Source organism: Urocitellus parryii, chromosome 12, assembly GCF_045843805.1.
Source record: "Urocitellus parryii isolate mUroPar1 chromosome 12, mUroPar1.hap1, whole genome shotgun sequence".
Lineage (NCBI taxonomy): Eukaryota > Metazoa > Chordata > Mammalia > Rodentia > Sciuridae > Urocitellus > Urocitellus parryii.
The window spans coordinates 13,583,443-13,610,202 of record NC_135542.1 but is presented as its reverse complement, the minus strand read 5'-3'; the positions used below and the strand labels follow the sequence as shown (position 1 = coordinate 13,610,202).

The 26,760-nt window shown below is 45.8% G+C and overlaps 1 long non-coding RNA gene across 4 annotated transcripts in view; it reads left to right on the top strand.

Moving 5' to 3' along the window:
• Positions 1-26,760, top strand: part of LOC144249780 (uncharacterized) — a 47,050-nt gene that overhangs the window by 13,987 nt on the left and 6,303 nt on the right. The window contains exons 3-4 of one of the 4 annotated variants that reach the window (XR_013342304.1): positions 10,828-11,032; positions 16,603-16,790. This is a non-coding gene — a long non-coding RNA (uncharacterized LOC144249780). Of the gene's footprint in view, positions 1-10,827; positions 11,033-12,038; positions 12,364-16,602; positions 16,791-20,452; positions 20,527-26,760 lie in introns of those variants that run through there. The other 3 variants (XR_013342305.1, XR_013342302.1, XR_013342303.1) reach the window with 3 other exon arrangements.

The window sequence follows — 26,760 nt, the reverse complement described above, 5'->3', positions numbered from 1 at the left end:
CTCACAGGAAAGGGACCTGATCCACGCACACTTTGTGCACTGGGCCCTCCCCCTCTATTGTCCCCAGTGGGACTCCATGTTAGCAGTTGTTCCTACCTATCCCTCATATCCCCTGTGAGTGTCCCCTCTTTTCTCATGGACACGTGAACATACTGAAAAACAGTCCTGCCCTATACAATGACAGTTGGGTCAATGATGGAGGCTTGGGTGGTGGTGGTCCCATAAGACTGTAATGAATCTGAGCCCATCAGATTATTCTTGGAACCTGATAAGACTGGCTGGCTGAAATGTCACCTAGTGGCGTCAAAGCCATCCTAACATTGGCACTGCTCCTGTGTCTGCTGGTGCACACACACCTCCTGTGCTGCGGGTCATGTCAAGTGCAGCCCAGACAGTCGTGTCCAGTGTATAGTACTCCATGGTGATGATAACTGTTACTGGTTATCTGCTTACCGCACTCTGCACATTAGGCTTGTTTCAGAGCAGACTCCTTCTACTTACATTTTAAAAAGCACTTTGAGCAGTAAGCCATCTTACGTTGACCGTGTCTTGTGACAGCTTCAAGTGGCCACTTGGAGTGATTGACCTGTACCATCTAGGTTTGTGTCAGTGCACACTCTGACGTAGCATAACAAAGTGGCCTTGTTCCATCTTCACTGCGCATGACCCTGTCTCCTGTGTCAGAGGAAAGCCCTCCCTTGACCCCACGTTTCCCTCCAGTTGCTGCCGCCTTCTCTGGGCCCTTGCAGCAGAGTTCCTGGCCCAGCCAGCTCCTTGTCTCCACCCACCCTCTCAGCTCACTTGAGTCAGGCTTTTGTTCACCCATTGAATAGGCCTTTGTTGCGGTCACTCTTGACCTCCAGGATGGGTCGTCAGTAACGCCTCTGTCTGCACATCTCCTGGTTCTCAGGAGGTCTCCCACCCGCCTTCCCCTCCTTTGTGAAACCTCCTTTGCTTGGCTCTTGACTTTCCTGACTCCCCACCTCCTCTGCCCCATGCCTGGGTCCCTTTTTTTCCTCAATTCAGGATTCGATCATGTCTCCATTATCAAATGGATATAATTGCTTACCTTCCTGAGCTCAGGATTTGATCATGTCTCCATTCTCAAGTCAGCACTCTTCTGTCTCTACGCCCTCCTCTTGGGGGACCTCAGTGGGTCCTGGGGCTGTAAACGCCATCTCCACTTGTGGAAGGCTTTGGAAATGAAACCTCCACCATTGGAATCTCCACCGTACTCCAGACTCCTAGACGGGACATCCTGCTGCATGCAGATGCCTGTGAGCAAGTCCTAGCACCCTCAGACTCAGCTCCTGCCCAACCTCGGGAGTGGGGCCTCCAGAGTCTCAGCTGGTAGTGGCGGTGACTCTCCCCGGCCCTATTTGCCTCCTCTCCCAACCAAACACCAGCTGAAGGCTGTGCTCAGTCAGGAGAGGGAGGGAGGGCGAGAGGGAGGGAGGACCTTGAATTCTGAGTATCAAAATATCAACCCCTCCCTGGTCTGGCTCCCCAGATTCACAAGGGAATAAGAGAACCTGAAATGCAGAACCCAAATTCAGTTCCCTTCCTGGTGTGTTCAAGGGAAAGTGCCTCTTATGATTTTGAATTCTTTATGCATTAACTTTCTACCACACTGGATTTTTGTATTATAAATATTGCACGTGTTCCTCAATGTTTCTTAGGCTTCCTTACTTCAGAGAGATAATAAAATACTACAAAAGACATGATTATAATAGAATTACAAGAGATTAAACTATAACACAGTTAGAAATTTCATGTAAAAAATGTTTCAATTTTGTGGCTGTCGGAGTTTGAGTAACCAACAGCATGTTCTTATATTTAGCATGGTAATCTTCATTAATAAAGATAAAATTTGTTAAAGCAAATTCTGAAGCTACTTCTATGTAGCTTTAGTGGGTTAAAAATAGATAGATGTTTCCAGTTGCTGAGAAACTCATAATGGACAAAAGAACAATTTTTTTTTTTTCACATTCAAACTAGAACATCCACAAAACATCCCCATGGTTACTTGGTACTTCTTAGGTTTAGAATTCTTTTTCTACCAGTTTCTGCTCTCAAATATTATACTCTAGGGGGTAGGCGTTGAACTAAATCATGTAGGTGTATGACACAAACCTGAGGCATATTTCTAAGAGATGAACAAAATTTATGCCAACAGTGCCAATCAATTGAAAGTAGTTCTATTTTTAAAAATAAACAATATAGAAAAATGCAGAGAAGTGTGTCTCCTTTCCCCCTATTCCCTGGACATAACTGCACACCTTGCAATGCAGAGACGCGTTCATTTAAATAGGCTAATATGCTTATATTCCCACACACATACTCTGGGGCTCTCTTCAGATGACTGAACAACTTGGATAACTGAGGTTCTGTAGAACCCAAGGTTTCCCTGTCCACCCGTGTCCATCTCTCCTTGCATTTACATGTGATTCTATCTCTGGTTCTAGAACAGAACATCTGGGCCCATATTCTGGCTCAAACACTCACTAGTAGTGTAATCTTAGACTTGGCTTCTCTGGTTCCCCGCTTCTCATCTGTAAAATGGAGGTGATAATAATAGTGCCTACCTGGCAGGAACACGGCCGACCATTGACTTAGTTAATACACAGTCATCAGCACTAAAAGATTCCATCCATATTAGCTGTTATAATCATTTGCATCAATTGCCTCCCCTCCCCTCATCCTTACAAGGTAGATGATGGAGATATATGCAACCCAGCAGGAGGATTGAGGGGTTATTCAGTAGGAAACACTGAGGAGCCAGGAGTGGGGTCATTACTCAAAACACATGCACCAGTGTCTTACCAGAGAGAGGTGAGAACTTGGCTCCGAGCTTCCCAGGAAACAAAGGATGCTCCGTCAGTTTCAAGATTCACAATGTCTCTAAGCAAAAACAATCAATGTGATCGTGGGAAACAGGTTTCCCATGTCTATGTGGTTTAAATTTCCATCTCCCTCCTAGAAAGGCTTTAGGAAGAGAGGGCAGAGAAAGAATCAGCCTGAGTACATCTCACAATGTGGGATTTAAGTTGCTCCTGTTTCTAACTATTTAAAATAAACCCAGGTGGGCAGTTCTTAGCCAAACCTGTGAACCATAAACCTGGAGAGGAGAAAGCCAGTCTTAGGCTGAGCTCGGAGGCCCTCGAGCTTGATAGGAAGCTATGATAGTGTGCCTAACTTTGACATCCACATATTGGGCCTCAGCAGCCAGCCAGGTACCTCCTGAAAGGCCAGGGCTGAGCAATGCAAGGTGGAAAGTTCAGGCAAAGTTCAGGTGGCTCCAGAGACATGTTCTGGCAGAAGACAGGATAATATGCAGCCTGGTTGTAGGAGTCCATTTCCCTTCACTGTAACAAAATACTTGAAGCTGAATATTTTTATTAAGAAAAGAAGTTTACTTGGCTGACAGTTTTGGAGGCTGAAAATCCAAACAGCATGGTACCAGCTCTGGTAAGTGGAAGCCCGATGGTGAATGGCATCTTGTTAGGAGTGCAGGAGAGAGTGGTCACGTGGGGAGACAGGAAGCCAGGAGAGCCTCAAGAACCAGGCCTGCTCTTCAACCAGGTCACTCTCACAGGGACTCAGTGGGGTTGCATGGAACTACTTAATCCCTTCCTAGGGGCTTGCCTCCTGTGACTCCATCACCTTGCCCGGGGCTCCCTCCCCATAGTGCCACCATGAGGACCAAAGTTCCAACACAGGAACCCTTGGGGGGTGGGAGGGACAGACCCATCCAAACCAGAGCACTAGTTAAAGGGATTTTAAAAGGAAAAGCACAGGTGGCTAACAATCGAGAGTCTGGGGCAGCGGGCTGGATTTCAGCAGGAAGGGGGTCAGGCCTCAGGTAAGCCTGCTGTCCTCCTGTCCTAAGAGCCAGCGCCTGGCTTGAGGCCAGCTTTAGGTCAGAATGGTAGGAGTGTAACGGAAGGCTTGGTCCTTGTCCCTGATGCCGATTCAATGATAAGAACGAAGAAAAAGAAGTTTTACTGCCTTGCTAGCAAAGGGGAAACACAGGGGCCTCCAGTCCCAGAGGCTGTGATTCTGCCATCAGCAGGAACAGGTGTGCCCTGGCAGGGGGTCCCAAGGTGCCCGATGGTGTGTGAGGATTCACTTATTAAGTTGGGAGCTGTTCACTCCCTAGATCCTCAGGCAGACCTCTCCTTCCTGTGGATCACAGGTAACTCCAGGCAACCTTGTTCCGGCCCCCAGGTTAGGGAGGGGAGAGGAAGCGGAGGAAAAGGAAAACGGGTCCCTTTAAAAAATAAGCCGCAGAGCCCTGTTCAAAGATGAAGGACGCTGTTACAGAAGGGGTCACAGAAGACGGCCTCTGAAGAAAGACCTGAGGGGTTCCCAAAGGGAAGGGGGTCCTGACGCAGGGTCAGCTGGGCTCTTGGCATTCATGGTGGAAAAGAAGCGCAGCCTGCACCAGTCCAAAGCATATGCAAAGGTTTATTTAGGAAAGTTGATGCGTCTTCAGGGGAGAACGGGAATGCGAGCCATCTCCGGGGGACAGCAGCCGTTGGTGTGGAGTGTTAGTACTTACGTCAGGGCTGGTGCCAGGGGCACGGTAGAAGGCCCTGCGCTGGGCTTTGCCTGCACGTGGGGAGGGCAGGGGTCGCGGGCAGGTCGCCCTGGAGCTGCAGTTGTTCCTGGGTCCTGCCTTTCAGCCGCTCAGCTTACAGGTGAGTCCTTAGAGAGTCTCTTTATCCCAAGCCCCTGTCTCAGTGGGAACCAGGAAGCTGTCACTGACATTTCATGATCCACATTTCAAACCTCCTGGCACAAAAGGCTTCTGAAGTTCACCAAAACGTCACAGTTCTTTCCTTGGACATAGGATGTCAAGGATCATACAGATTCCATCACGGGTGGCTTTTTGACACACATAATTTGGAGAAATGAATGACGGATGCAGTTTATTTGGTGAAAAATATCTAGCAGGAGAGTCATAAAACAGAAGGAGAAAGAAAGAGCATTGTCGAAGAAATATGGAGACGCAGAGTCTGCTCTTTGTATCCACAGCTCCCACCCTCACAGTTCAGTCAATAGCGAACTGAAGATGTGTTTTTAAAAATGGTGTCCGTCAGGATCACAGGCAGAATATTTTTCTTGTCATTATTTTCTAAAAAGTGCTATAGAGCAACTATAAAATCCAGGAGAAAATCCCCATATGAGGCAACTTCCAGGGAATGTTGGGCGGCCCCGGGAGGAGCCAGGCCTCCTCACATATTTGGCTGCTGTCTGGGATGTGAACTCTTGAACCAGCTTGAGGAAGGACAGTGGAACGCAGGCTTCTGAGCTGGCCTAGACCTGAAGAGCTCTTGGCATCTTCTATTGGAGGTCGAAGCTGTAACTGTTACAAATGACAAATGAACGGTTCATCCAGAGACAGTCCCAATCATCATTAACTGACAAGGAATGACGTACAGCCCAGCATTAGGACAGCTTGTCTTTACTGGTCACCTTTATTTTTATGTAACTCGTGGAGTTTCCTTGGTCCCTAGCTTCCTTCCCCTTCCTGCTCTCTTTCTGGAACTGGGCTTGAACCCACTGAGCCACATCCCCAACCCTTTTTATTTTTTATTTTGAGACAGGGTCTCACTAAGTTGCTGAGGCTGGCCTCAAACTTGTAATCCTCCTGCCTCGGCCTCCTGGGTCACTGGGTCTCCTTCCCTTTAAAAGTTCTGTACAATCTGAGTTTTGGGGAGCACTCATTCGGAGTTGTTTAAATCTGAATGTTCCCAAATTGCTAGTTTCAGACCCCAAATAAAGTTCTTTCATAATTTCTGAGTCTGAATTGATTGGTACAACTGTCGACATAAAATATGCTATATTAACTATTATAAGTAATCTAGAGATGATTTACAGCATAAAGAAGAATGTGCTCAGGTTAATATGCAAATATTTTGCCATTTTATATGAGGAAGTTGAGAAAATTGAGAAAAGAAATTTATTTTAAAATCTCCATTTGGTTCATATTAGCTGTTTAAAGTTTTCTCTAATTTATGCTACTATTTCAATTAGTCTTAGGTATGGAGAATTCTACTTGAACAATAAATGTATCCCCATAACTTTAAAAAAAGCAAGATGAGGCTCCTGCAAAATTTGTCAGATTGTCACTGAGGGTAAAAGAAAGGCATAAAAATTTCCAAAGTAAGAATGACTCTAAAATTGGCCAGACATATCTGGAAAAGAATCAAACTTCTTGAAATAAAAATACAATTATTGAAAATTTAAAAACACATGAAATTTATTAAATGAGATATCTGAAGAGAGAATCTGTACACTTAGAAGAGCTTAGGACATTATCAAGAATGGCACACAGGGAGATCAAAAGGAGATTGAGAACCACACAGATCCAGCAGCTCGGAAGCCTGAGGCAGGAGGACTGGGATTCAAGGCCAGCTTCAGCAATGGCGAGGTGTGAAGCAACTCAGTGGGCCCCTGTTTCTAAATGAAACACAAAATAGGGCTGGGGTGTGGCTCAGTGGTTGAGTGCCCCTGAATTCAATTCCTGGTAACTCCCCCCACCCCAAAAAAGAACATGCAGAAAGGGATCAGAAAGCCCAACATATTGCTAATATATATTTTATAATAGAGAGAGGATGTTGGGGCCACCCAGAGAAGTGGGATGGAACCCCACCCCAAATCCGCTTCAGAGGTTGATCCCATACACACTAAAAAGGTAGGAAACATTTTTACTCGCATAGTGGGACTCTCAGGGGGACAGCAAGGCAGGCATCCCCAGCTATCTGAAAAAAAAAGTTTTGTGAGAACAAGAAAAGGGTACGGACTTGATGTTTTGCAGGTGGTTAGGGTGGGGTGGGGATTCTCGTGAGCAGGTATTGGAGAGGGGAGTGCTCAGGCTCTTGTCTGCTTGCCCAGGTGTAGGTCAAAATGGAAAGAGGGAAAGGTAAGACTTAAAAGTAGTAGCCACCAGATATCAAAAATGAGTTAGGCTGGGCTCGGTGGCCCATGCCTGTCATCCCAGTGGCTCAGGAGGCTGAGGCAGGAGGATCGCAAGTTCAAAGCCAGCCTCAGCAAGTTAGCAAGGTCCTAAGCAACCCAGCCAGACCCTGTCTCTAAAGAAAATATAAAAGAGGGCTGGGAATGTGGCTCAGAGGTTAAGCACTCCAGATGTGATCCCTGGTACCCCCTCCCCCTCCCCCCCAAAAAAGAGTTAGGCTCTGTATTGTCAGGGAGGGAAAAAATATTCAGAAAGATAAGGCTGACAACTTGTCCAAATTAGGAAAGAATACTCTAATGCTGGAAGCACGGTGGTCTTGAGTAGGACAATAGAAATCTCCACATGGGGACCCTGAACTAATGACAAGACCCTAAGGTGCCAGATGTCCTCTACTCACCCTCAGACTCTCCATCCACCGTCCCACGGTCTTGCTTTTACCTCGATGGCTAGAAGACTGAAAGCTACACTTTCCCATTTCCCAAACTCCCACGCCTGCTGGGTTCTAACTGGATTCTGATCATCTAAAATGGGGCAGATAGAGGCACCACTCTGCCTTGGGTGCTTCCTCTAAGCATTTTGGAGGCCTCCATGGGAGCAGCAGAGACTCACAGCTGCACCAGGGAGAGTGCAGGCCCGTGGACTCCAGCCCGGGGTGGTAGCTGCTTCTGACCATGGGTCAGGGTATGTTGCCCCTGGCCTCTTCATCTCCTCTAAGGCGTTGTGAGCAGTCCCTGGACAAATCCTTCTTCTCTTGGAATATCTAGAACAATGCCATCCTATAATACTTTCTACAATGAGGAACAGATTCTCTCTGATTCCTACCCAACAGCTGTCGTCATTGAGTACTTAAATATGGCCAGGTGCCTGAAGAAGTGAACTTTTTGTTTTATTTAACTTAAAATTGGATTTCAGTAACCATTCCTGTCTGTGGGCTTCTGGATTGGATAGCACAGTTTTGGTTTTAGTTTTGTTTGCTTTTGTTTTTGTGTGTGGGGGTTGTTTTGTTTTTTGTTTTTTACCAGGGTTTGAACCCAGGAGCACTTCAGTACTGAGCCACACCCCCAGCCCTTTCTTTAGTTTTTATTTTGAGGCAGACTCTTGCTAAGTTGCTTAGGGCCTTGCTCCATTGCTGAGGCTGGCTTTGAACTTGCCATCTTCCTGCCTCGGCCTCCTGAACTGCAGGGATTACGAGCATGTGCCCCAAGCCTGGCCAACAGCACAGTTTTAATAAAACACAGTTGTGGGTTAGTAAGAAGTAGAGGCTGGGAAGCCTCCCTGGCCGAGTCAAAAAAATGTACACAAGCTGAAAGTGGGAGACATGTTAACAACTAAAGAGAAAGTCTCTGTTAATCAACAGGAGAATCCTAACAGACCCCGCCCCAGGGCTAGCTCCCTAGGTCAGGTTTCCCAGCATGCACTTAGCTCAGTGCCAGCACAGGGTCCTGCGTACTGCAGGCAGAAACCCATGTTAGAGAGGCTTGTGAGGATGGTTGCCCTTGACACCTGTCCAGGCAAAAGCCTGAGTCCCACTTGACTTTGTCACCTGAACCCAATGCCTGTGCCACTGGTTGGAAGAAAAGGCTGGAATTAAAGAGGCGGAGATAGTGTCAGTGTAGGCATTTACGGCCAGGCAGACTGGGGGTTCTTGTGGGGTGACGGTGGGAATTGAGAGGCAGCTAACTATTAAAGTGCTTTGAATGTCGCATACATTTAATGCTGGAGATGAAAGAGACTACCACTTCTCATCAGCCATCTCAGACGAGTCTGGTAGCTCAGTAGAGGACTTACAGCCATCCTTTACAACAAACCAAATTCATCGCTCTGCTTGACATTTCCATTTTGCTAGAAAAATGACTCAGATGTCTCCCTACCGCTTTGTTCTGGCATTGTGAAGATTCAATTAAGAAAATGTGTTTAGCTCCCTTTGTGACAGAAGACAATTCCACTCGAACAAATCACGTCAAAATCAGAAGCTTTCTCCATACTCTTACATCTAATTTCTGTACGATTCAAACCAACAAAGTTAGTTTTTCTCCTAAGGGCTTAAGATAAAAATCACCTTTCAAAACAAGGGTGGATCATTTGTTTTGCTTCTTTCTATTTGTATATTTTTTTAACTTACTGAAGACGAGAGAAGCAGAAACAGGACATCCCAGCTCCCTGCTCTGACAGCTGCCGAGGGCTTGACGGGGGCACTGCAGGGCTGGAGCCAGGCATGGGGACTTGTGGCATTGAGTTCTCTAGAGAACACAGGGCAGCAGAGCTCCCGGGGGGCTGGATCTAAGCAAAGGTCAATGGCACCCAGTCAAAGGATTGATGAACCGAGCAGAGCCAACACTTGGGAAGGTCCCCAGGGTCCAAAGGAGGCAGCGGGGAGTGTTCTTCCTAAACCAACACATCAGTGATGCAGCAGCTTTCCCTAGAGTCCCAGGCCAATGCATGCTGCAACCCTAAATAACATGAAGCAGGGTGACCAGACTCGCTGCGGGCCATTCTCCTTCAAATTCTTGGATCTTTTGCAAATAAAATAAAATCTGGAAATTTAGAAGAAAGGTAAGTGCTGTCTTTCACTAGTCAATAGGCAGCTAATTGAGTCAAATGTTTCCATGTTTATTCATTTAGGCACCTAAAGAACACATATTGAGTCCCTCTCGTGTTCTAGAGCCAGTGGTGGGTGGGCAGCATCCATAGATGAAGAAAACACTAGCAGCTACCTTTGAGGTACTTGCTATTGAATAGGCAGACTAAAATGAATAAGTTTAACCAAACATAATGTTGGCTGCACCAGTTAGCACTTGATGTATAATAAACCACTCCCAAATTTAGTGGCTTAAAACAACCACCATTTTTATGTAACTCATGGTCCTAAGGGTTAGCTGGATAGCACTAAGCCAACCCAACTGATCTCTGCTGATCTCCTGCATGAATCTTATGGGCAGCTGGCAGGTTATCGAGACACTTTCCCGTCATCTCTGCTGTTTTAGCCAGCTCATTCACTGCCGTGACTAAAAGACCTGACAAGAACAATTTTAGGGAGGAAGAGTTTATTTGGGGGCTCATGATTTCAGAGATCTCAGTGCACAGACAACCAGCTTCATAACTTGGGGCTTGAGGTGAGGTTTAACATCATGGTGGAAGAGTATGGAGGAGGGAAGGGGCTCACTTGGTGATCAGAAAGCAGAGAGAGAGAGACTCCACCTACCAGAGACTCCACTCACCAGGTACAAAATATACACCCATAGCCATGCCCCCAACACCCACCTCCTCCAGCCCCACCCTAACCACATTCGGTTACCACTCAGTTAACCCTGATCAGGGGATTAATGTACTGACTGGCTTAAGGCTCTCATAACCTAGTCATTTCACCCCTAAATATTCTTGCACTGTTTTAGACATGAGCTTTTGAGGGCCACCTTACATCCAATCCATAACATTGCCTTAGTCTTTTTTTTTTCTTTCTGTTACTATAACAGAATACCTGAGAGTGCATAATGGATAAAGGATAAAAGTTTACTTGGCTCATGGTTCTGGAGGCTAGGAATTCTAAGAGCACAGTGCTGCCATCGGCTCAGCATCTGGTGAGGGGCTTCCCGCTGAGTCACCACATGTGGAGGGTATCTCAGGGCAAGACAGAGCAAGTGTGCCAGAGAGAGTTCACTGTAACAAAACCACTCCCCCAAGTAACCCAGTAATCCATGAATGGCGGTCTGCATGGATTGCCCCCAGAGTTGCCACCTCCAAACAACACTAACAGACGACTTTGGAGATTAAGTTGCCAACACATGAATTCAGAGGGACAAAAAATCAAATCACAGCACCCTCACTCCATATTTGATGATTGGCAGGCCCAACCAAGGAGACGGGAGTGAGAGATTAGGCCATGTGTCGCTCTCCATGCCTGGACTTCTTCACCTGGGGGTGACATCTCTCTGAAAAGCAACAGGAGACGAAGTCATGCTGGCGCACATCCCAGGCAGCTGCCCTGCCACGATTCTGCTGATTTTGCACCTGCTAAAGCAATTACTGGGACCTGCCTAGAATCAGTGTGGGGTAAGACGAGAGGAATGGAGGGAGATATTTCCCAGGGAAAAGGAAATAATTTGGGGCCATTTTGGTACTTCCAAACATGGGCTGTCATGAAAAGCTGTAGGGGGCGGAGATGAAGGAGCAGTTGCTCCTCTTGGGGCAGCGGAGGCGGAAGACAGCAGACACTTCCTAAAGGACGTGGTACTGCAGAGAGAGGTGGCAGGTCGCAGTGTCGACCAGACACCGACATCACAGGGAGATGCCGAATGCCCAATGGCACCAAGGAGGAAGGCCAGCGGATGCCGTGAGAGAGCAGGGACCTGGGCCAGGGGGTGGTCAAGGCTGGAGAGCAGGGACAGATGCGCTGCCTCCTGAGCCATGCACTTGGGAGCCATGGAGGTGGGTTAGCCAGCAAAGTGTAGAAGTCGAATCTGGGTTTTAGAAAATTCCATCTAATCAGACGACCAGAGCCTCTTACAAATTAATACGTCAAACAGTTTCGCCACTTTGAAATGATCCCAAATGCCTACACGGTTTGCTGTGTGAATGATACAGGGAACCTCTCCCCTTGGAAGTAGACATCAGGCCCATGAGTGACAACCTGAACTGAGTCCTCCCACCCCTTCAGAATGTTTGTCACCCATTTCAGACCCCCTGGGCTCTAGGAGGGCCACTGACCTCTATCCTGGACTTTGAAACTCAGGAGCTCAGCGGGCACAGCAGGATGCTCTCTGTTGACCGCCTGCCTGAACCCCCAGAGCTCAGGCTGGGTGTGAGGTGTCCCCCAAAAGCTCACGGGTGAGACAATTCGAGAACATTCAGAGGTGAAATGACTGGATTGTTATTATTATCCAATTAGTGCACCAACCCCCTGATAGGGATTAACCAAGTGGCATTTAAAGGCCCGTCGGGTGGGGCTGGAAGAGGTGGGCACTGGGTGTGCCTTTGGGGTATTCATTTTGTATCTGGGGGGGGGGGGAGAGTCTCTTTTTGCCTCCTGATCATCATGTGAGCTGCTTCCCTCTGCCAGCTTCTTCCACCATGATGTTCTGCCTCACCTTGAGCCCCAAGGAATGGAGCCAGCTGTATATGGACAGAGACCCCTGAAACCGTGAGCCCCCAATAAACTTTTTCTCCTCTAAAACTGTTCTGGTCCCGTCTTTTAGTCACAGAAGCAAAAAAGCTGGCAAAACCCTGGGTGACCCCAGTGTTAGTGTCAGCCTTGGAGTTTTGAAGCATGTTCTACCCCCAACACTGGACTGCCCCCTGCAAGGCAGGACCTCACCTGTCAGCCCATCTCCAATGTTGGTCAAGCACCCTGTCCTGTGCATCCTTGCCTCAAAGTACACCTTGGTCTTTAATTAGATGGTCACTTCAGCAGAGGCCTGCTTCCACTGAAATCCAGCAGCTGGACTTCCATCATTTTGGAACCCACTTACCGGGTGGTGAAGGTACCTCCTCTACTGAGATATTATTCTACCCGTCTTTAAGCACTGTGGAGCCAAGGAAAAGTTTTTCTTTGTATTGCAATAAACTGTGATTTGTGAAACCATAATTTGGTCATTTTCTTATTTCCATCACTGCACACTTACACAAACAAAAGAGCCAAAACCTGACCCAAAACCTGACCCAGTTTTCATCTTGACCAAAATGAAAGCCTGTGAGCACCCTGCAGCACTGAGTTCTGAGGAATGGATTAATGGATGAATAGAGGTGGTAGGATTAGTTTAGGAATTAGTATCATGATTTTTTTTAAAGATGCACTTAGGATTATTTCAGTCTTCTAAAAAATTGAAATAATTCAAATGACTGCTTCATTTGAAAGTTGAGACGTCCCTAGAGGTTACATTAACATTCATAATACAAAGCTGACATCCAGCCTTCTCCCCCGGCTGCTCCTCTGGAGAAAAATCTTCCAAGGCCTCTTGTTACTGAGGCAAATCAGATCATCCCTGTGTCCTCCTGGCCCTCCCTGGGCTTTTTTTTTTTTTCCTTTTGATATGAGAATGGAATCCAGGGGTGCTCTACCACTGAACTACATCCCCAGCCCTTTTTATTTTTTGAGACAGGGTCTTGCTAAGTTGCTGAGGTTGGCCTTGAACTGGCAGTCCTCCTGCCTCAGCCTTCTAAGTAGCTGGGACAACGGGCCTGGGGAGCGTCCCTGGCCACCCTGGGGTTCTTGATGGGGACAGTGTGGAAGGTGGGAGGCAGAAAGGAGCCCTAGGCCTAGAAGGGAGAATGACCGAGGAGGCGACTGTCTCTGCCCAATGCCTGTCCCTCTGATCACTTTTTTCCCCCAGTTTTGGAGGTTGAACCCAGGGCCTCACACATGCTAGGCAAGTACTCTACCATGAGCCCCTGACCTTTCTGACCTGAGTGAAAATATTCTGATATAGGATTTGGGGATACAGAGAAGGAAAGATGAGTTTTAAAAGAGAAGTGTCCATGAACTGCTGGAATGCGGAAAATACTAATGAGCTGTTGGAAAATAAAGCCAACAATTTGTAAGTAGCCTGTGCCCTTGACCTTGTCCTTTCCCTGCACAAAGTAACACTAGGGCATGCAACATGCAAACTAGAAAAACGGGGGCAAAATTGTGTTACTCCACCCTGACTCCACCTCTAGTCCAGCCCCTAGGCACTGTCCCTGTATAAATAAGATCAACACCCCAGATCAAGTGGCTGTTGTCTGTCCCTCTGGAGAGGGCCAGCCTTCTCCCTTGACTGTGCATTCTGGCTCTCATCCTCTCTTGGTAAAGTCCGGGGCAGCAGCCCCTGCCTCTTGTGATGAAATGTGTATTGCAAGAGGCTTCAAAGAACAGTCCCCAGACCAGAAACATCATGTCAACTGGGAACTTGTGAGAATGCCAGTTCTCAGGACCCATCCCTGCAGGACTGGAGACTGCATTTAACACACCCTCGGGATTCTGACGAACAGCACGTTTGAGAACCACTACGTTTGAGACCTCTTGGGCCCAGAGCCCTTATTTTCACTGCCTTCAAACCTACATTCTCATGAACTTTCTAGAAAATGGAAACTGATCAATTATCACTTCATTCAGAAATATCCACCTTTGGTGATAATAATAGCTAAGGCTCACCAGATACGTGAGTGCTACCTATGTGCTGGTTCATTTCATCTGCACCTCTAGGAAAATGTGATGAGTCCCATTGTACAGATGAGAAAATGAGGTGTAGAGACAGGTCAGAGACAGGTCTCTGAAGGTCCCACAGCTAGTAAGGAGAAGAGCTGGGACTTAAATCCAGCCAGTCTGGCTTCACATCCCACACGCTTGAACTCTACCCTAGGTTGTCTTGAATTCTCTTCATTTCTTAACTTGGATCGAATTAGAAATTCTCCATGACATGCACACATCGTTGACATAATAAAATTGATTTCTAAATTTGCCCACATCCTTACTGAATATTTTGACTTTGTACTTTATAATCTGCCAATTTAGGGGTGTGAAATGAGATCTTGACGTCTGAGCAAATTTCAGAAGCGTATATTTAGATAGAGCTCTAATTTTAAGAGAGAAAGAGGGTAGAAGTCGTCAGTGGAATGAATTTCCAACCAAGGCATGGCATGTGGCCGTAGATGGGGGTTGCTGATTTGGGGAGAGGGACTTCTTTGCCCTTCCTGAATCTCACCTGATACATGGCTGCCTTTCCCTGAGTGAGCCAGACAGCGGACATGTCCATTTGTGTCTCACTTGGTCTTCATAGCAACCCACAGTTTTCCAAATGAAAACCTGGAGATCCCTGATTTGAGTGTCCTGATCAGGCGACACAGACAGCTGAAGCCCCAGGTTCTGCCTCGCTGCTGCTGAGCGTCTGGGTAATGGTTGAATTATTCAGATTTTGTTTCTCTCCTCTTCTTGCTAGGAAAGCTGCTGTACATGGCAGAAGCAAGATGGGTTCCTCACAAGACCCTTGTGGTCTTTCTGGCAAGGAGGATGCTTCCACAGGGGTCCCCCTACTGTCCTACCTGAACCCGCTGACCACTGAGGTCGTGGGACCCTGGCATCCTCCAGGCGAGGGGCTGATTAGATATTATCCATCTCAGGCGGATGCAGACTGATGCCCAGGTGTGCTACGTAGGCCCCTTGAGGGAGCATCCCCCGAAGGAGATGCTAATAAAGGTCAGGAGCCCAGGGCTAGAGGTGACCCTCTCCACCCTGCTGGGTTTCTGTGAATGAAGGTGGGCTCCTTTTTGCTAAGTCAGTGCCAGCCGGAGGCTCCTGGTGATGGGAACATGTTCCAGACTTTCATTCATAAACCCAGTCTCTGCCTGCTTTCGTTCTGGTAACAGATAGGCTTTGCTCCCTACAAACACTGGTTTGACCGTCCAAAAAATAGTGAGAAGACTTCAAAGCTGTGTGTGGTGGTACTGACCGGTTTCTTTGAGCGATAGGAAAACAAGACATTCTTCCACTTGTATTTCTGTACTTCGAAGTTTCCTATCATGAACATGTGTCCTTCTTAGAGTGAGAAATGACATAACAAGTTAAACTCCCAGCAAGAGAGACATTAGTGAGTGGAACATAGGGACCATGGGGCACAGGAATTCAGCACCCTGTGAATCCCGTGAGATTCATCCGCCAAATAATTTCAAGAGTGTTCTTCTAAAGTTCTTCCAGAAGTGTCAAGGCCACGCACCCTGACACACCCTGACACCCTTCCACCCCTTTTCTTTCTGTTCTGTCAACTCCCAAGGCTATGAGCGCGGACTGGGTTTCACCAACAACTGGAATCTGAGTGGTCAGTCAGACCCTGCCCTGGCCCCGGCACCCTCCACAGCACATCCTTTGAAAGACGAAGGAGTAACGCCAAAGCCTTTACCCTCGCCTCTGCCCGTAGATGCACCCCATCCTACCTGCCCAGCCTCCAGTGCCCTGTCCTTGTGGCTGACAGGGTGGGCCTGTCCCTGGGCTGACCCCTGCTTTATGCTCACAGCAACTGTATTCCAGGAAATATGAAAACACACCTGACGGGAAAGGCCCATAGAAGTTCTGCTCAGTGTTTTCCAGGAATGGTGCAGGCGCATCACGCACAGGAGATCCCAGACGTCTGGTGAGAGGCAGGTGGAGGAGAAAGTACCATAAAATGCATTATGTCAGGAAGATCACCCAGGAGGAGGCGGGACCCTCGGTGGCTGGCCCCTGGATCTTCTCTCCAGTTCGCTCTTTTCCGAGGGGGACAGAGGAAGAGAGTCATTTAGTTATTTAGTCCCCATTTCCTTCTTGCCGGTGTGGCTACACATGTCCTGGTAGATGGAGGAATGGAAGAACTAGCTTACAGATTCCACAGAGCCCCAATCGCGGCTGTTGGAGGGGACCTGAACCACTCAGGGGAGAAGCAGTGAAGGCCCAGGGAGGGGGACCGTGGAGGGAGAAGGCAGAGACCCATTCGGGCCTCCCCTGGATGCCTCTGCACACTTCCTCTTGCATCTACAATGTTAAATGCTGATTTCCTCTCTCTGTCTGGGAGTCCCTTGATGGCAGGATGTTATGTCATCTTGTCCCCATTTGGCCCAAATGTTTACTGAAGGAGATTTTACTGGCCTCTCTATCACCTGTGTCCCTTTGTGTCCAGAAGCCAAGAGGAACAAAGCCTTCCAAGCAGTCCTGGATTTCCCACAGCCACATCCGTTCCTATCCGAGGAGGACAGCTACGTGCAGAGAATGGACTTGGAGAAAACCGAGTGGCTGCCAGCTTCAGTGCCTCTTGTCCCAAGTGCTGGGGCTGGCCAGCAACATGGCCCTGCAAGCCAAGATGTACAGGTGAGTGTACCCTAGATGGAGTCTGGTCCTGTCCATCCAGGGTGCACAGGGATGTGGAGCTCAGCAAGCTGTGCTCCTGGGTGCTCATCCCCGACATTGTCAGAACCCGGCGGCAATCTGTAATTCCTGGTACTGCAGAGATGCTTAAGAAAGACACACGCACACACACGCATTCAGTAGAAAATGAGCACCATCTTTACTTTTCTCTCTCCTTCTTTTGTACAGCATTGTTAATTAAAACAAGGGGAAAGAAAAAACATCCTTTCATCAGCTTAATCCTTACACGCATGGATAAACATTCTCAGGAAAACTTTGTTTATGGTCACAGTGCTCCATATTTCTTATCAATTAACTTGTGGTTAGTTATTCCCAGGCAAACACACGCATATATAAATTTTACACTTGGCAAAACATTCTTTTATCTTATCTTCTTAAGACAGCAACAAGGACACAGTTCAAAGAGTTCATGCTTTCTCACAGAACTCCTTGTTTGGCTAAGCACGGCAAAACTTAACTGTGTGTGTGCGTGAGCTCACACAACATCCCTCCTGTGTTGGTCAGTTCCGCATTGCTGTAACAAATGCTTGAGAAAATCAACTTATAAAGACAAAAGGTTGTTTTTGCCTACCCTTCTGGAGGTTCTAGTCAAAGCCAGGCAGACCCATTCTTTCTAGGCTCCCGGGGAGGGTTATGGTGGGGAGCACATGATAGACAAAACAGCTCACCTCATAACTACAGGGGCCAGAGAAGGGGAAGGGACTGGGGTCCTATAATCCCCTTCAATGACCCAATGACCTAGACAGTTCCCACTAGACCCCACCTCTTAAGGGTTCCAGCACCTCCCAATAGCAGCTGCTGGGGAACAAGCCTTACCTCATGCACCTTTAGGGGGCACTTAAGTTCCAAATTCTAGCACCTCCAGAGCTCATTCCCAACAATGTGGTGAAGAAATCCTGTCCTAAGAGGTTTGATTTGGGGATTATAAGGCTCCTGGACATGTCCAGTGTCTCACAGACCCTGCCTCAACTTAGGTATGTATTATGCTATAATTGGACATGACTAGATCTTAGAGTGATTCTAATTACAAATTATTGAGGATTTGAACCTATTACTTACAAGGCTTATCCCATGAGACAGTAAATAGGAAATTTTCTCTTTTGTATTTTGTGTTCTTTTCAGAGCCAAAAGACCACTGCTGTACATGCAAAACCAGGAATAGATAGACCCCTAGCACGCCATGATCGTTCATGCTGGTTCTTTGGTGGGGGGTGCTGCTATCAAACTAGGTGAGGCATATTGTAAGGAGTTGTCCATCAGAGGCCATCTGGACTTAGCTCCAGACTCTTGGGAGCTGATAGTGCCCTGTTTGCCTCTGCCCACTCTCTGATCTAGGATGTGTGACCCTTTGTAATTCTGTGTGGCACCTGGTTCTCAAGGTTTTTCAAATACGCTATTGATATGGCTCCTAGCAACTGTGTGAAATGGCAGGTATTTTTTTTTTTTTATTCAGTTCCTGTTCCCGCAGTTGAGGCGAAGAGATGAGGGCTTGGGAGGGCTGTCTCAGGGACTTCTAAACCTAATATAGGGCTGTCTTCACCACATCATTCTGTCACAAAAGTTCCCTGAGAAATCTGTTATTGACATAAATTTTCATGAAGACAGAAACAGGATATGTGTGGATTCTGTTTGTTTTTGAGAATTTTAGATTTTTTAATAATGAACACAGCCTCCTTCATCATGCTAAATGATTCCAGAAGCTTCCGGAACGCTTAATAGTTCATTATTAAACTCTGGGAAACGAACACAGACTTATGACAACATAAAATATCGAGAGGTGTCTTGGTAGACGGAAGGGAGGAAGACCATCTCAATGATTCCATTGTAGAGTTCATTGTTTCTTATACTTACTTTAGGCTCAAGTGACCCATCTTCTTCCAGTTTCCCAAGGTGACATCTTAGGTTATTGATTTTAACCTAAGGAGGCGGGACCCTCTGTGGCTGGTCCACAGGATCTTCTCTTCAGTTCGCTCTTTTCTGAGGGGGACAGAGGAAGAGAGTCGTTGAGAACTGTCAGTTTGCTGGGGAGGCTCTGTTTCCTTCTTACTGGTTGGCTACACATGTCCTGGTAGATGGAGGAATGGAAGAACTAGCTTACAGATTCTTTCTCAAATTCATGTACATTAAAGGTGAGTTTCCCTTTGCTATAGTTTTGATCTGGAATATTTCCCAAAGACCCCTGTGTTAAAACTGGGTCCCCAGCTGTGGCACCATTGGAGGTGGTGGGACCTTTAAGAGGTGGAGCCTAGTGGGAGGAGGTTAGGTCATTGGAGGTGTGCCCTGGAAGGGGATATTGGGACTCCTGTTCTCTCTTCTCTCTTCTCACTTCTTGGCCACCATGATATGAGGAGCTCCTACTCCACATGCTCCCACCATGATGTGCTGTGCCACCACAGGCCCAAGCAACAGGATCAAGTGATAAAGATGGAACCTCTGCAGCTGTGAGTCCAGAGAGACGTTTCCTCCTTTTGATTTGTTTATCACAGGCATGTTAACGTGCCCTCTCGTCAGGGGGTGAGCTGTGTCCCACAGACGTTTGCAGTTGGCCAATAGCGTTGCTCGGTCAGCTGTACCATGACTGGTGGTGTTTCTATGTACCTCATCTATTCATTATTTAAACACAGGTGTTGACGTCTCCAACTTTGATGATGGATTTGTTTCTTCTTCTTTCAGCTCTGTCAACTTTTGCTTGACATGTCCTGACAGTCTGCTGTTAGGGACATTGTTGGCACCGTTGTCTTACTGGAGCATTTGTCATGATGTGACCCTGTTCTAATGCTGCTCTTTATCTTTGATATTTTAACTTGCTCTGAAGTCTGCTTTGTCTGAAATGAACATACTGCAGCCTTCGTTTGATTAGTATTAGTGTGGTTTGTCTTTCTCCATTTCCTTATTTCTAAGTTAAGTCTTTACATTTAAATTGGGTGTCTTGCAGACAGCCTATATTTGGGTCTTGATTTCTTATTCAGTCTGGCAATCCGTCTTTTAACTGATGTGATTCACATTTAGAATGATCACCAGTCGAGTTGGACTAATAGCTACCAAGGTTGTGGCTGTTTTCTTTCATGGCATAAGTTCTTTGTTTTCCTGTTTCCCTTTTGTTTTTTTTCTTCCTTTCTTTCTTTGGTCTTGAAAAATGCATTATAATAAAATACACAGCAAATAACATAAAACTTACAGGGTTTTTTTTAGCATTTTTAAGGACTTTTATCTTCTGATATCTACTTCCTTCCAATTCTGCATCCACAAACCCCAAAGATCAAGCCCAGGAAGGGAGGATGTGCCTCAGGGATTTTTAACTCAGAATCCACTTGGTGGCCGGAGGGCAGGTGAGAGATGGCAATCACAGCATCGTACTGTTCCCCAGACACCAGGATGTGCAGTGGAGTAAAAACTGACTTCCTCTAGCTCTGGTTTTTGGGGACCTTCCTTTGACCCCCTTATGTTGACCTTTCTCACAGGTCTTTTGTGTTCTGAAGTTTGCACCCCACCTCAAGTAAATTCCCTTTTGCCAAATTATACATGTGTGATAAGGTTAATTAGCTTCCAATGGCATTTATATTCTTTGGAGCAAAGCTTTAATCCAAGGAACTTTTGTCTTCCAGCAAGCCTAGGAATGGCACTGAGGTATTATCCATCTCCAAAGAAATTAGACCCTGGAGGTATCCACCCAGCCAAGAGATGGATACGGAGGATTCTGCCTAAGGTACCTCAGGGATGCATAAACTAGAATTAGGAAATCATGTTAAGGGAACAATCACTGAGCTCCTCCTGCCTGTGATCCATAGACATAAAGCTTCTTAACTCTGAAAGGACGGCTCAGCACTTGGCCTTAGGGAGACAGCTTCTGCAAGTTGCTAAATGACTGGTCAAATTCACTTTCATCTCTGTCACCTCCCAAAGGCTTAGTGAGATCACTCTATTATTTAACTCCAATGAGATGCTAAAGATGCTGGAGATTTGTGTTTGTCTTAATTCACAGAAAACCCCCTAGGAATTAATATAAAGAAGTCTCTGAGCGAGGACACCATGAGTTTAGGTGCAGCTACGGATAAAGTTCAGAGCTCCATTTTATCTTTTAAACCCTCAAGGGGTCTAGCCATTTCAAAGGTCAACCTAAAAGCAATGACATACATTAAACACTTAGGGAAGTGGTCCTAATTTAGGAACAAGCTGCTCCTAATTGAGGAATGAGTTTCTGCCAAGTATTATTCTACATCCTTTACAAACATGAGCTATGTTCCAAAACACATTTTCTGAGGCTCAATATGGGATCTTACCAGTCTGGTGCCCTATCTTTCTTATGGGTTGGGGAGGGGACACATTATTTTATTTCAGATTAATCATACACTAACCCTGACACTATTTTTCAATTATAGACTACTGTTTTATTAGTACATGAACCCAGCTTTACATTGCGTCAGATCATTTCTTAGCATTGTGATGAGAATTGAAACTACTAGTTTCATTCCAAAATAAAAACATAAAAATCCCAATTCCCAGCACATAATTTCTCCATATTTTTTAGAAATTTAATAATATTAATGATTTTTTTAAAAGAGAACCAGCATTTCATTTTATTGATTTCTTTTTTTCCTGTTTTCAATTTCGAGTTTCTCTGCTCCCTATTATTCCCTTTATTCTGCTGATTTGGGCTTTTTCTTCTTCTTCTTTATCTAGTTTCTTGAAGTAGAAACTTAAATTATTAATTGAAGACCTTCAGTTGAGAAATCTCTTGTGAAAGGAAGAGTCAATCGATGCAGCAAACTTTATTGTTGTTCTTATCTGAAGAAATTGCCACTGTCACCCCGGCCCTCCACAGTCGCTGTCTCTGAGCCTAGGTAGCTGTCAATGAGAGACAGGTCTCTCCCCCAGCAAGAGTGTGAACTGCTGAAGGGTCAGATGGTCGATAGTGCTCTTTAGCAATAAGCATTTGTAATTAAGGTATGTTCGTTGCATTTTTAGACAAACATAACAGACTAGGCTCTAGTGTGAATGTAACTTCATGCCCTGGGAAACCAAAGGCACTCATGGAACTGGCTTTGTTGAGACATTTGCTTCATGGCCGTGATCTAGAACCAAACCTGAATAACCCCAGGGCACGCCTGGAAAGGGAGTCTGTTAGCTCAACTTTCTTGTGATTTCTTATTCTCTTGAGGTATTGGATTCAAGCCATTTGCTGTCATTTGTTCACAAAGAACACTGCTTTGGGGTCATTCATTTTCTTTGTGAAACCATTGCTAAATATATTAGACTCCTATATGTTAGAGTTACATCAATACTATTATATAATATTGTCTGATGCAATTGCTTTTTAAATTAGTTCAAAGAAAAAAGGAGAAGAAATATGCAGATATATTTCATTTCATCATTACCTTTAATGATGCCCATTGATTTTGTCTGTGAATTTGAATTACTTGTGTCACTTGCTTTCAATCTAAAAAACATAATGTACTATATCTTTTCTTTTTATTTTTTTTTAGTTGTAGTTGGACACAATACCTTTATTTTATTTATTTACTTTTTTATGTGGTGCTGAGGATCCAACCCAGGGCCTCACATGTGCTAGACAAGAGCTCTACCACTGAGCCACAACTCCAGCCGCCGTAATGTCCTATATCTTGTAAGGTAGGTCTGATCACAGAAAAATCTGTTTATCTTGGAATGTCTTTCAGCTACATTTTTCAAAATTAATAAATCTTGTTTTTATAGCAATTTTGTATTCACAGAAAAATGGAGTCCAAGACATAGAGAATTCCTGTGTGCCTCTGTCCCAACACATGCACAATCTCCCTGACTATCAAAATCCCACACATGGGACTACAGTTGTGATAACTGATGAACCTACACTGACACATTATTATTATCCAAAGTGCACAGTTTACCTTGGGATTTGTGGTGTACGTTCTGTAGGTTTTGATCAATGTGTAATGACATGTTTCCACCATCATGGTGTCAGACAGAACAGCTTCTCTGCCTCAGAGATCCTCTGTCTTCTGCCTGTTTCATCTCCATTTTTGAAAGCTACATTTGCTGGGTATGAGATTCTTGACTTACAGTGTGTTCCCGCTAGCCTTTAACAATGCCATCCCATGGCTTCTTGCCTTCATTGCTTCTGATGAAATAAATGACAATCTTCTTGTGGTTCCTTGTATCTGATGACTCTTTTTTGTTGTTTTTTCAGCTTTCAACACTTTGAAAAACATTGAAACTCCTTGTTTTTATTTTCCTTGGAGTTCATTGAACTTCTTGGATGTGTATATAATACTTTTAATCAAATTTGGAATTTCTGGTTCATTATTTCTGTGAACATATTTCTTCCTGTTCTTTCTTTCCTCTCCTCTCCTGGTACTCCCATTTCATGTATGTTGACATGTTTAATAGTTTTCCCTATTTCTTTGAGTTTCTGTTCATTTTTCATGGTTCTCTTTTCATCCTATTGAACACTTTGTAATGGTTGATCTTAAAGTGCACTGATTCTTTCATCAGCTCAAATATATTGACAAATTCAACCTTTATTTCAATTATTATAGCCTAATCAGTCTTTGCAGGCTACTGATCCTGTGCGTGGCTCAAGATCGCACAAGCAGAGGGATATGTGGACATTGGATTTTCCATGATTTAACATGGAATACTTAACATTTGGCCAAGCCCAGTTAATTCAAAGAGTTAAAAAACTAAAGAATTGAAAGTGTGATTCAGCTTGAATTGAAAAGAGTAAAAGCAGCCTGTCTGTTAATCCAGCCAGGAGAACAGATTCAGGCAAAGGTAAGTGCAACTGTCCACAGAATACACTTCGTCTCCAAGGTAATGCTGCAGCTAAAAAATGCTACAATGGTCCTCTTTTGAGTGGTCACTGCTTTCTCATCAACCATGTCCCAGACCTGCTTTGTTACCTCCATCTTTTACTAGGGACACCCAAACGCTAGGCCACTCTTTCTTGCTTGTGACGGCATCCCCACCCCGACATAATCCCACTTTTCCTAATCCTGCCTTGGAAACAGCAGCCAGAACAGCCAGGATCCTGCTCCCCTTCGACCCTTCTCAGGTCTTAAGTGGGAGCTCAGACCTGGTAAGTCTCTTTCTTACTGAGCAGCATTTCACAGCATGCCTGCACTCCATTTATCAAGTCAGTAAATAAAATCTTGCTGGACTATTGGCTTATCCTTGATGTTCTTTGACTACTGAAGGTTTAACAGAAAGAAAATGATCCCTGGGCCCTGTGTTTGGGGGAGGGGAGAGTGGCAATGGTTGGTGGGTTACTTGTTTGTTTTTAATGCATTTGTTTTTAATGATTTGATCATCAGTTTTTGATCTTAGGTCACAAAAAGGAACCCAGAATATCTACAGGTGACAGAAGGGAGGAGGTATAGAATGGCTTAGGGAAAGAAATGAGCCTCCCAGAAGTGTGGAGCTGTAGGGGGGATGGAGGGCTATTGTTCTGGAAATGCTTAAGGTGATGAGAAGGTCTCTCCTGGCATCCAGGAATACCTGGCTGCTAAGGACCTAGCAGCCTCCCCCATTCCAACCTCTTTCTCAGGCGAGTATTCAAGGAAGAGAAAGAAAAGATACAACATATAGAGACAAGATTACGGATGAAGAGGAATTTTTATCCACATCCAAAGGTCCAGCAAGCCCACAGAAAGGGGTGGCCCTAGAGGAAAGGGAAGCAGTGGGTGGCATGATGGGAAGGGGGTTCCGGGTCGTGTGGTGCTCTCCTCCTCTGCAACAGAAGCTTGGCAGCTGGCAGGCTATTTGGTGACCAGGCACATGGGGAGTACTCGGGTCCATGGGATTGGTCTGCTTTTAGGAATCCTACTGGCATAGGCACTATCCGGCAGTGACCAAACGTCCAGTCATGATTGACTTGTGTGCAGTGCTGGGCCTGCTGCTGGTAGGGCCTTGGTAGACCAGATGCCTAGTCTAAAGCTCTAAGGTTGACATGGGCAGTGACCAGAGGTGGCTCTGAAGCCCTTGCAATGGTCTGGCTTCCCTGATGGGATGTCAGCTACACTAGATCTGCCTCTTCTTAAGGGTCATCTCCAGCCATTTTGTTTGTCAGCAATCCATAGGACCTCACAGGAATTCAATTTACTGAATTTAAATTAATTAAGAATCTACTCTGTATTAAGCAAGTAAGAACTGAACACAGAAGCCTGGAGTGACAGTGGAGACCCCTCATGTGGAGGGAGGGGATCTTTGGGTCTTGCTGGTAGAGCACCTCCCAGACCCTGGATGGTCCTCCTGTGTTTTAAGGTGTGGGAAAGAAGACAGATTAGGACCAGTAATGAAAGGGGAGGGGCCTGGGGCGGGAAAGGTGGCAGACCAAGATGAGCATTGTTACCCTAGGTATATATAGGACTGCACGTGGGAGCGAGGCTACGTTGTGTACAACCAGGGAAATGGAAAGTTGTGCTCCATTTGTGTCCAGTGAAAAAATAAATAGATAAAGAAGAGTAATGAAGACACGAGTGTGCAGATTACTAGAGGAGAATGTCAAGGGAAATCCACCTACTGTGGGCCAATGGAGTCCCCATGGAAATCTCCTCACTAGGCTACAATGGAGAAGTGCAGCCCCCACATCACACCTCCCTCACCAGTGGAAGGACACAGAACAGGGCATTCTTAAGTCACTCACATGCTCAAGGTCCTAAAGAAATTCATTCACCTCAAGTTTCATTCTTAAAGCAGGCCACTTCTCACTCTTTCAGAGAGTTGCCACGGGAAGGTTCTGGAATGGAGTCTCTACTATTCAACTGTCTTCCTTCGCCCAGGATCTTTCCAACAGACCCAGGCCCTCCGCTGTGGCTTCCTGGGGAAACTCCCCACTTCCAACTATTCTTGGAGTCACTGGGCCACCAACCCCGCTCCTTCCTCATGAGCAATCTCAAGAGGATTCCACCTCTTCTCCCAGGCCCCCGGTTTCAGTGGACAGTCATAACATTCCACTCAAATTCAGAGGGGGGATGCTTTGGATCTTGCTGGTGGAGCACTTTCCAGACCCTCATATCACATATTTGCATATCACAACATTATTAATATGCCGAAGGAATCCCTTCCCTTCCCCTATGATGGGATCTGTGTCAATCAACTGCTTGCCCACCAAGACACTTGCTCCTCTTCTAAAACAACAGGGCTGTAGTTGGACATGGACACTCAGTTGAGGATTAGATTTCCTGAGCACAATTCTATTCCTATTGCTGATTCCTCTCCGTGGGAGGGGAAATGATATTTGCCATTTCCAGATCTGGGTTTTTTGTTTTGTTTTGTTTGGTACCAGGAATTGAACCCAGGAGTGCTCAACCACTAAGCCACATCCCCAGCCCTTTTTATATTTTATTTACAGACAGGATCTCACTAAGTTGCTTAGGGGCCTCGCTAAGTTGCTGAGGCTGGCTTTGAACTTGCAATCCTCCTACCTCGGCCTCCCAAGCCACTAGGATTACAGGTGTGTGCCATCACACCCAGCGCAGGCCTTGATCTTAACACATTGTGCATTCATGTCACCAAGCTGAAGCAAGGCTGGTGGCAGTTTAGCTTTGACAACACAGCATAGAACAAGCAATGATTTACAAGGTCCTGCACCTCTGACTGGAACAAAGAACAGAGTTGCTCAGTGATCTGGGTTATCCACATCCACACTATAAGTTCTTTAATCCACAATAGTGTTGCGTTTTCTATCTTAAGTAATACAAATCTCATTACCAAAATGTCCCTATTTTCTAACTAAGTGAATGGGAACCACAAGCCCTGATAAATAGATGCATTTTATAATTCTATTCATCACTGAAGTGTCAACCAAGCATAAAATTACTCTTCTATGATTTTACTTTCCACAAACACTCCTCACTCTTTTTCACCTGCTAGAACTTTCCTCAGCCTCCTCTGCTTGCTGGTTTGCAGCCACTTGATC